This window comes from Engystomops pustulosus, chromosome 8, assembly GCF_040894005.1.
Source record: "Engystomops pustulosus chromosome 8, aEngPut4.maternal, whole genome shotgun sequence".
Taxonomy (NCBI): Eukaryota; Metazoa; Chordata; class Amphibia; order Anura; family Leptodactylidae; genus Engystomops; species Engystomops pustulosus.
The window spans coordinates 97,201,412-97,213,313 of NC_092418.1; positions in this window are offsets into that span (position 1 = coordinate 97,201,412).

Genomic DNA, 11,902 nt, shown 5'->3' on the forward strand with positions numbered 1-11,902 from the left:
TGAAAGAACAGATAGTGGAATAATCCCTAGTAGTAATGAACGGACAAGGGGGCACTGTCTCCGTCTGGAGAAAACAAGGTTTAATCACAGATTAATCGACAGATTTTACTATGAGAACTGTCAATCTGTGGAATAGCCTTCCTCAGGCGCCAGTCACAGCAGGGACAGCAGAGAGCTTCAAGAAGGGTCTAGATGCCTTTTTACATCTAAATAACATTGATGTTTATGTTATATAGGATTGTTTCTCCTGAATTCCTTCCTCATCCAAACCCTTCCATTTCTTGGTTGAACTTGATGGATACGTGTCTTTTTTCAACTGCATGATTTCTATGATGACCCGATAAAATTTACATTTTAAAATCCTGTTCAGGTCCATGTGCCGGACCACCACAAGTAACACCTTTGATTGGTTGTGGTGATTTAAAGCAGCATTTAAACTACTGTGGCCGCACGCCAGCAGCTTAGTCCGGGCATGTGATTTAAATGCCGCTGCCGAAATTGACAGTGTTAACTGAGGGTTGAAATTGAGGCAAACATAAAGTTCAGGGTTAGGTCTTGGGGACCCAAGCCAGCAAAGCTTTGTATGAACCCAAACTTAGCAGTTTGGGTCTACTCAACATTAACACCTAGTTAACCAAATGGAATGGACCTCTTCATCCATGCTTCATGATAGTGATGAGCGGACCCAATAAAGAGCTAGATGGGTCCCGAGGGATAACAGAACTGTGGACCGGCGCTTTCTTCGTATTAGTTCACACAACACAGTGGCGGTCATTTACTAAGGGCCCGATTCGCGTTTTCCCGACGTGTTACCTGAATATTTCCGATTTGCGGTGATTTCCCCTGAATTGCCCCGGGATTTTGGCGCACGCGATCGGATTGTGGCGCATTGGCGCTGGCATGCTGGCATGCACGCGATGATAATCGGGGTGCGTGGCCGAACGAAAACCCGATGTATTCAGAAAAACCGCCGCATTTAAAACAAAAAATCTGTCGCGGAGCTTGCACTTACCTTCACTCAGCCCGAGCCGGTGAACACCAGTTCCGATGCTTTTCAGCGCAGCAGCGCCACCTGGTGGACAGCGGAGGAACTGCCTTAATGAATCCCGGCCGGCGAATCCAGCACAGAGAACGCGCTGCTGGATCGCGAATGGACCGGGTAAGTAAATCTGCCCCAGTGTGTTAACCAGTTCGGTTTCTTTATTGATAAAAGGTTATTGTGACGCTTTTCTATTTGCTGCAGAAGTTTCCGCGGCCTGCAAACTTTCACTTTCGCTTGCTCCAGCTTGCAAACCACTGCCAGCTCCACACCCTTCACGCCCCTCCACGCCCCCTTGGCATGGAACTGGTGTAAAGGGGGAAATAATGGCAATTTTTTCGGGGTTCGCTAGCATTTGTGAATATTTAACGGCTTCTCTGCCAATTTTCTGCCAGAGAAGCCCTGATAAATAACCCCCAAAAGTTTTGCAACAGAAAATTGTAATATTCAGGAAATGGAGTCTGATAACATTTTTAGATCTGCACACTAAGATTGACAATAATCCCACTCAAAAATATGATCTTATAGAAAATTATGAAGTCGTTACTTGAGAATGGTGCCTGTGGTCAGGGTCAGCTCCAGGTTTCAGTAGGCCCCTGGGGGACAGAGCCTCAATCAGTAGGCCCCTGGGGGACAGAGCCTCAATGGGTCCTTTACAGTGAATTTACTTGGTGGCATTAAAAATTCAGAAATTTCAACAGGCTTCTTTTCCCTAAAATATTCCCTAGTTTATCATCCCATACAGCCCCCTCATGGTTATTTTATATTAGCCACCTCACCTACTATGGATTGATTGGATACAGCCCCCTCGAACCCATGGATTATGTACAGCCTTATGTGGGCCCCCAGAAGCTCTGGGCCTTGGCACTTGCCCAGGTAGCACAGTGCTGGTGCCGTCCCTGCCAGTGGTTCTCCGTTCCGGTGATCCACTGTTTGACCCACCCCTATTTAGGATAAGTGAAAAACACTTTAGACTGAGATACCACTTTTAATTACACACCAAACTGATCCTTTGTTTCAAATATATTTTTTCACCAAATATATGTCACAACACTATAGAGAAATGTAAAATGTCTGCGGCTGAGTACTCAAACCTTGGTCCAGTGTGACCCAGATTGTTACAAACTAACAACCACATGATGGATGGCTGATATTGGTCTCCATTTTTAATCTGGGTATTTTATTCGAAAATACAGAATATTTTTATCCAAAATATTATTTGCATTTCATAATAATATTCACCTAAATAATTCATTTTTAAAGATATCATGTTAATGTAAACATACAATATTTTTGTAAACAAATGATAACCTTTTTTTTTTAAAAAAATTTCACGATGCAAGGCAAACAATACTCCTTTGTTGTTGGCGCATTGATAAGACACACATTACAATCGCACAATGTTTATTATTGAGATTTTTAAGATGGCACATAGCCTTAATTATAAACATGTATACTGTCAGGACAGACAGCCATTTTTATGAAGCAAGCTGTGAATTCAGCCCCCAGCAACCAAACTAACGCATACATGGTCTCTTGGCTACCTACACTTATGCCCATCTGTCACTATGTGTCGGAGACTGTTCACAAGTTGGTTGGACTTTTTCTCTATGGCAGAAATGCCAAGTAATGATACAATATGTCAGCTGCATAATCCCATTCTGTATGATGTCTCTCATTTGTGACAGTTATGATCATCGTGACCACATGCCTCTGTACACTTGCTCACACTTGTTAGCACCTGAGCCTCGCAAAAGAGAAGAATGAAAAAAAAAAAAAAAAAAAAGAAATCTGGAAAGGGAAGGAAATAGAATGGATGTATCAGTTAATTCTAGCAGCAACAAAGGCAAATCACATTCAGGGAAAACTGTGGCAATCTCATAGTGAGCAAAAGTGTAAAGGCAATAAGCGTAAAGTAATAAAGTGTGATGATGTGAAATAGATTGAAAGATCTCCGCCGGAGCTCGGATACACGTCATGGAGGTTCTATTTATTTTCCTACAAACAATATTCAAATAGAGGAAGAAGAGAGAGAAATACCAGTCCTCGTCTTTTTATACATGTATCTATAACTTACATCTATCATTTATCAAATAAAGAAAATTTCCGGTTTTACAAAGTCTGCGGGTAAAGGGAGCCAACCAATCAGGATGCTGACCATTGTGTGTATATAGCTGTGTAGTAGACTTTGTTAGGTAACTCTATTGAACTGTTACATGGGGATATTAGTAGACTATTGTGAGCATGAGTGCACAATCCATGATGCAAGATGACTCCTTTGCCTCAAATTGTACTATTTTCTGGTTATTGAGCTAGTAACATCTTTATTATTTTACAGCAAACTTTAGGTTTCCTGTCTTTCACTTCCATTCACTTCCTGTACTTCACTTCCCACCCTTCACTACCTGCCCTTCACTTTCCATCCTTCACTTCCCATCTTTCACTGCACACCCTTCACTTCATGTCTTTCACTTCCATCCTTCCCTTCATGTCCTTCACTTCATATCCTTCACTTCTCATCCTTCACTACCCATCCTTCACTAGCCATCCTTCATTACCCATCCTTCACTACCTGTACTTCACATCCCAGTCTTCACTACCTGTCCATCACTTAATTTCCTTCTCTTTCCATCCTTCACTTCATGTCCCTTACTTCCTGTCCTTCTCTTCCCATCCTTCACTGCCTGTCCATCAGTTCCTGTCCTTCTCACCCCATCCTTCACTACCTGTCCATCACTTCCTGTCCTTCTCTCCCCATCCTTCACTACCTGTCCATCACTTCCTGTCCTTCTTACCCCATCCTTCACTACCTGTCCTTCACTTCATTTCCTTCTCTTTCCATCCTTCATTAACTGTCCTTCTCTACCCATCCTTCTCTTCCAATCCTTCACTACCTGTCCTTCACTACATTTCCTTCTCTTTCCATCCTTCATTACCCATCCTTCACTTCCTGTCCTTCTCTCCCCATCCTTCACTATCACTCCATCACTTCCTGTCCTTCTCAACCCATCCTTCACTACCAGTCCATCACTTCCTGTCCTTCTCTCCCCATCCTTCACTACCAGTCCACCACTTCCTGTCCTTCTCTCCCCATCCTTCACTACCAGTCCACCACTTCCTGTCCTTCTCTCCCCATCCTTCACTACCAGTCCACCATTTCCTGTCCATTATAGAAATTGACGAAATAAAGACAATAGAGGTGGCACTTACCATTGATTCCTTTTTTATTGGGAATTCGCCATAAGATGGGGAGGGAAGCCGGACATGAGCTGACGGCGAGGGGCCGTTTTGCGCACTCCTGCGCTTAATCTAGCCGTGCAGCTTGATTATATTATGAATGCCATTATAAATTCCATTATAAAGAGTAAGACCATGGCAGGAACTACCTACATTTTATCAATTCTTATATTAGTGGAGCTCCCCACATAACATCCTACACATAGGACCATCCCGAGGGACATATAGCTTTTATTACATGTCTTATACAAATCACACTGTATTTCTTCTAATCATTAATAAGGCCCCCGTCCTAATTTGCATGTATTATGCATTGTTTCTTGTACAGTGAGCAAAAGCTGTGCGGCATATCGACACATTATTATTGTTTTGTGTACGTCCTCCGAACACCCACATACTCGGTTATCCTTTCGGCCTGTCCATATGATACATTTATGGTGCGATCCATTATACAATGTGGATAGTTTCCCTCCTAACAGTTATGTGCTGTGACAAGCTGTAATGATAACAGATGGCTTATTACAATAGGGCACTTTAGACATCAAAATCCTCACATGAATCTCCTTCATCGTGTTCATCCACGTAACCAAGCTCGCAAGGGCTGTCTGAAAATCACACCTACTGTTTTAATTACCAAACTGATTGTATTTTTCTCATGTTCACTGCAGAATAGGAATTTATTTGTTGGTTTTTTTTTTGTGTGCGAGTTTTAGTTTTTTCATGAAACTATTGAGACTTTTAATTAGTAATAATAAAGATTTTTTTGAATTATTTAACATTTTGGGAACTTATTTGAGATTTATGGATACTGGCTCAGCATGGAAAATGAGAAATAATAGTTAAATATGGGTGTTACTTGGACAACCTCTTCTTAGATAGACTACCCTTGGAAGGATACTCTGCCTGGTCTCTGATCTGAAGAAGGGGTTTAACCTAATTCATTAGTTCTTAACTCCAAAGATAAAAACCAGTAAACTTATTTGGGACCTCCAGCAATTGGTAGCAATCTTTGGAGGAAGTGTTAAATATAAGCACAGCACCTCCACAGGAGAACTGAGGTACTGCTTAACGCCCATTTAAATCAGAACAGGACCTACACATAGGGACTTATTTACTAAGGGTCACGGATCGCACTTTTGTCTGACTTTTCACCGGTTTTGGGATTTGCGCAGCTCTGACAGGTATTTAACAGGGGTTTTCGCTGGGATTGAGTCACACGGGATCGGATTGTGGCACACCTGCACCGGCGTTCCTGCGACAGAAATTGGGGGGCCGTCGGATGATCCGACTGATTCGGATTGAGTGTGAAATTTATGATTCAAATTATGTCGCATGACAATGCACTTACTTGCACCAGAAAGAAGAAGGTGAACTCCTGCGGACCTGAGCGGGGAAGTGACACATGCAGGATATCAAGCGCGCGATCTTAGTGAAACGCGGCAGATGTGAGTTATCAGCAGACAATGCACGTTAGGTGAACTCCAAGGAACAAGTAAGTAAATATCCCCCATAATATTAGCAAGAAATGTGTACAGAATTGTGTTAAGAATTTAGAACAAAAAAACCTTACTATTTAAGGTCTCTTGAAAGAACCAACGCAAAATAATTTTTCTCCAATAAAAATAGTATTTTATTACAAATTACAAATTACAATTACATTGTTAGTAAAAGCATAAATTTATTAGATAGCAAATCTAAAACCACATAAAAAAAGAGGAATAACACACAGAAAATACAGGGCCTACATAAGGTCACAATGTATGCTAACAAAATATATGTGGAGACTCACTCTTACTACCCTGAATCCAATAACCAGATCCCGACTATATATCAGCAGAAATCCTGCTAGGAAGACAAAATAAAACAGGGCTGAGAAAGAGGGCAGCGTAAAAGTATTTCTATACAGACCAAAGGAGCCGATTCCCTACATGTGTTTCACGTGGGACACTTTGTCAAGGGTTGTTTAAAGCAAGGGTTGATGCTACAGCAATTAGTGGATGTCCAAACACATAGGGGCTCATTTACTAAGGGCTCCACAGCCGCACTTTCATCGGGTTTCCCGATTTTTCCCAATTTGCGCCGAATTCCGCCAGGATTTTGGCGCACGTGATTGTATTTTGGCGGATTTGGAAAATCTGCGGAATTTAAAAAACAAATTGTGCCGCAAAATCAATCACTCACATGCACCGGGAATGGGTTGGTGAACTCCAGCGGTCCCCGGCGGACTTCAGCGCAGCAGCGACACATGGTGGACATCGGGCGCACGACCTTAGTGAATAGCCAGAAGACCCGAATCCTCATCTGAGAACAGGGCTGCTGGATCGCGACAGGACCGGGTAAGTAAATGACCCCCATAACCTTATACGTAAATATACATTGAGGTGGTTCCCTACTTAAGGGCACCCGACTTACAGACGACCCCTAGTTAAAGACGGACCCCTCTGCCCATGGTGACCTCTGGTGAAGCTCTCTGGATGTTACTATAGTCCCAGGCTGCAATGATCAGCTGTGAGGTGTCTATAATAAAGATTTTTTGATAATCCTTGGTCCCATCACAGCAAAAAATGTAAAAACTCCAATTGTCACTGGGACAAAAATTTTTTTTCTCTGGAGCTACAATGATAAAATATACAGTTTCGACTTACATACAAATTTAACTTAAGAACAAAACTATCTTGAACGTAACCCAGGGACTACCTGTATTGGGGGTTATTTATCATTAGGTCAGCTTCCTTGAATAGTTCTTTGGGCCACATTTACCATGGTTTGTACGCCTGAAAAATGGTGACAATGTAAAAATGATGTTTGTTATTTTAATCCAATGAAAAAAATCTATAAAGTTAAGACTTTCTTGGTAAATGAAATCCCGAAACCTCATCAAGACCACTCTGTCTCATATTAGAATACGGGTTGTCCTAACTTTCCAAAAACCTAAGGGTTATTTTCTTATTGGTATTTAAAGTGATTGTCTGTGACTATGTCTCACCATTGGGTTCCACCTGGTTGCTGATCACCAGTGGCACAGTTGATGGGACCAGAAGCAGATGGCTCGAATGACCTTCTACTGGTTGTGTTGGGTTATTTCAGTTCAGCTTCCATTCAAGTGGATGGTAGCTAAACTGCAGTACCATGGAATGACCACTACACCTTGGATGGAGTAATTGAATAGGAGCTGAGCTTCAGTATTCAGGTATTACTTCTTCTTCTAGCTTCTTCCACTGTGTAGTTCCAGAGATGAAGGCAAACTGATTGCCCAACTTGCGATACAAGACCCACTTATTTATCACAAGGTGCCAAAAGCAACCTGAAGAATCGTGGGGCCCGCAGCAGCAGCTCCAGTGATAATCTGACCATGTCTGCGTCTTTTCACTCTTCCGTCCTTATAACACAGTCCAGGATGTGGTAAAATAAGGGTAAGTCCTCAGCGTGGCACATCCTGGGCTTCATAGGGGTTCTGGAGATTGTCTCGACTGGGGAATTTTGGGGCAAAAGCTAGTCGCCAACAAGGAGCACCCTGAGCGCCGCCTCTGGCACCCGTGCCATATGTTGGCCACCACCACCTTAGTATTGTTGACACAATCTTGTAAATCTTCCTTCCTTATTGGCAATGGAGAAAAGAGTGTCATCATGTAGTCATTCGGAGTGTTACAGTAAAACATAATAAGGTAAAAGGGAAAAAGTCAGTAAACGAGTAAAATGATGCACCTGTCAGTCCCTATTTACGGGGTTGTTGGGAGTACAAGATGTAGTTAGACGAAGTATAGCAAGAGCAAAAACAGTTTCCTTGACAACAGACTGCACAATGCTTGCTCTATGTGACCCCTTTTCTTCTTTTTATTTAGAAAATTAAGTATTATTAACAATATTCATAGACTTAATGAAGCCTTCATGTTATAGACATTGAGGGAATATTTCTAAGATTTATAATCAATGTCTGATCGGGGAGGATCCAGCCTCCAGCCTGTGGATATCAGTTTCTAGTAGGACATAGCATTGTCCTGCTGACTTCGCCTAAATTTGCCATAGATAAACCTGTCCAGTGTCTTCAGGAGAGGAAGGGGAATAGTTCTTTCCTAGTATCACTACCTGTGTGCTCTATCAGTCAATAGGGGTAACAGGGTGTGGCTGGCACAGAACTTCCACTGGCCACCTGCCCTTGACATCCGTGTCCAGAATGACCAAGATAAACTCAGTACTCACCTTCCAGCGCTCCCACTGGCTCCTGTCCTCCCTGGGATTTTTAAGCAGCCAGAGCCTAGTCTGTGTGCCCTGCCCATGCACTCACTATGATGTGGTGCCTCATGACACCATAGTGTGCACAGGCCTGCAGTGTGCTGGAAACCTGTATACTAGGGGCAGTGTGCTGGGGCTACCTACATACTGGGGGGAGGGCAGTGTGCTGGATACATATATTCTAGGAGGGGGTAGTGTGCTGGATACATATATACTGGGGTCAGTGTGCTAGATATCTTTAAACTGTGGGGCAGTGTGTTGGATAGTTATATACTGGGGGGCATCGTGCTGGATACCTGTATACTGGGGGGCAGTGTGCTGGGGCTATTTATATACTGGGGGGAAGCAGTGTGCTGGATACATATATTCTAGGAGGGGCAGTGTGCCGGATACATGTATACTGGAGTCAGTGTGCTAGATAGTTATATACTGTGGGGTAGTGGTCTGGATACCTATAAACTGGGGGATAGTGTGCTGGATACCTATATACTGGGGGAGCAGTGTGTTAGATACTGTTATATACTGTGGGGTTGTGAGCTAGATAGTTATATAATGGGGGATAGTGTGCTGGATGCTTATATACTGGGGGCAGTGTGCTGAATAGTTATAAACTGTGGGGTAGTGGTCTGGATACCTATAAACTGGGGGATAGTGTGCTGGATACCTATATACTGGGGGAGCAGTATGTTAAATAGTTATATACTGTGGGGTATTGAGCTGGATACTTATTCAATGGGGGATAGTGTGCTGGATACTTATATACTGGGGGGGGGCAGTGTGCTGGATACCTTTATACAGATACATCATCACATATACATTGTGTATATATATATATATATATATATATATATATATATATATTCAATTTTTTGAGATTCCCTGACTATGTACATTCTGATCAGCTCTATCTGCTCTATATGGTACTGCCTACTGATTGTCCCGCATGTAACCATGTAACAGGCTCACTTAAAACTTGAAAAGTTCTTGTTCTACTTCTAATGGGGGGGGGGGATCCATACATTGCAGTCATGTTACAGTTTGTTTCAAATTGATGGCAAATATTTGGTTATTTCCCTGCAATGTGTATATAAATACATATACTCAGTATATATATTATTTATCTTAACATGAACTAAAATAAGGAGTTTATATAAGAAAACCCGCCACTAAGTTTAATATATAAAAAAGTTCTGAAAAGTTGATCACAATCTCCTTACTTTTTCAACTTTGCGCCTTAAATAACTGTGAATAACTTTAGACATTTTGTTACAGAACATCTGGAAGCCGTCAGATACTGTGATTGATGTCTCTATAACTTATCATCAAATATTACAGCTTGTGTCTCCACCGGAAAATGCAAATTTCAGTAAAGTTTTTATACCAAAAAATACCGGGTCGTCAATTATGCCATCCGTATTTACAGGAATTTTGTTTTGATCAAGACTGATATTCTGAAAACATTCAAGATGCAGACATTTTTTCAAATAATTCGGTCGCACTCCAAAGCGATGCTGAAAAATGTGTCTAAAACCCTCACTAATACCGTACAACATGATTTTTCCTTAAAAAATCCTATGTCATTTCCTTTTTTTAAGATTTTTTTAAATTCTCCCTATCCCTAAACTCTGGGATGAAAGTCAGTATGAGCTGGTCGCCATTCTTCGTCCAAAAACATTCAGATTCAAATCGGTGCCTTAAAAATGACAGATTTGTACCAAGTCTATGGACCAACAAATTGATTTAGCAGTAGCAGTAGTCTCTGCTGGACCCTGTAGTCTCCGCTGGTCCCAGTAGTCTCCACTGGTCCCTGTAGTCTCTGCTGGCTCCTGTAGTCTCCACTGGTCCCATTAGTGTCCCCTGGTCCCAGTCGTCTTTTTGGTCCCAGTAGTGTTCGCTGGTCCCAGTTGTCTCCCCTGGTCCCAGTAGTGCATTAGTTACAAAAATGTATCTAAAACATAAGAATTGCACAAATGGTAGAGAAGCCATCAATGGTTCCATAGAGCTGACAATCTACTGGGCGGTTCCGGAGCAGAAAAGTATGATACAGGGGGTGTAAACGAGTTCTATAAGGGGCACTGTCAAATATATGTAATTCGAGGAGTATGTCTGTATAGACCTTATGTCGGACTAAGGCTTCAGTATCCAGTGTATCTTACTTTGACCAGTGATGCTCTAACTCAAGTGTAATCAAAGTCTTTATCCATGGATTTATCCACTGGTATCATACTCTGCTGGTTCCAGTAGTCTCCGCTGGTCCCAGTAGTCTCCACTGGTCACTGTAGTCTCCCCTGGTCCCAGCAGTCTCCACTGGTCCCAATAGTCTCCACTGGTCCCAGTAGTCTCCACTAGTCCCAGTAGTCTCCACTGGTCCCAATAGTCTTCGCTGGTCCCAGTAGTCTCCACTGGTCCCAGTAGTCTCCCCTATTCCCAGTATTCTCCCCTGGTCCCGGTAGTCTCCACTGGTCTCAGTAGTCTCTGCTGGTCCCTGTAATCTTCGCTAGTCCCAGTATTCTCCCCTGGTCCCGGTAGTCTCCACTGGTCCCAGTAGTCTTTGTTGGTCCCAGTAGTGTTCGCTGGTCCGCTGGTCTCAGTAGTGCATTAGTTACAAAAATGTATCTAAAACATAAGAATTGCACAAATGGTAGAGAAGCCATCCATAGAGCTGACAATCTACAGGGTGGTTCTGGAGCAGTAAAGTATGATGGAGGGTGTGTAAAAGAGTTCTATAAGGGGCACTGTCAAATATATGTAATCGAGGAGTATGTCTGTATAGATCTTATGTCGGACTACGTCTTGTGTATCCGGTGTATCTTACTTTGATCGGTAATGCTCTAACTAAAGTGTAAGTAAAGTCTTTATCCATGGAGGGATTGCACTGGTATCATACTACTGGTCCCGGTAGTCTGGACTGCACCGTCCCTGGGCGGGTGGGTCGGGCAGTGCACGGTCTTATTAGCATGCAGCACAGTGCACTGCACGTAGCTACCTCTCAGCGCTACAATCTGTCACCGCTCAGCCAGAGGACGCTGCTGCCTCAGACGCTGCTCCTCAAATGAGACGGATAATTAGCTGCCCCGTACGGATGCCGCACTCTTCTCACCCCTGATTGCTATCACCTCCTTGCTCCTGGCAGTTTTGACACCTCATAATCAGCCTGCTGCTTTTCTCTTTCTTTCCCTCTTCTCTCTATTTTTTTTTTTTTTTAGGGTCTATTCGTATTTTCCTTCGTCTAAGTATTTTTCCTATAGATCAGTAAAAATAATTCCCTTGTGGACGGATTCTCTGTAACTCAGAAAACTTCAATTGTAGCTCAGCTCCCTAACCTCGTCTGAGATGGGGTTAACCCTAACTTTCTCGTCAGATTTTACTGAAACACAGATCATATATTTATCA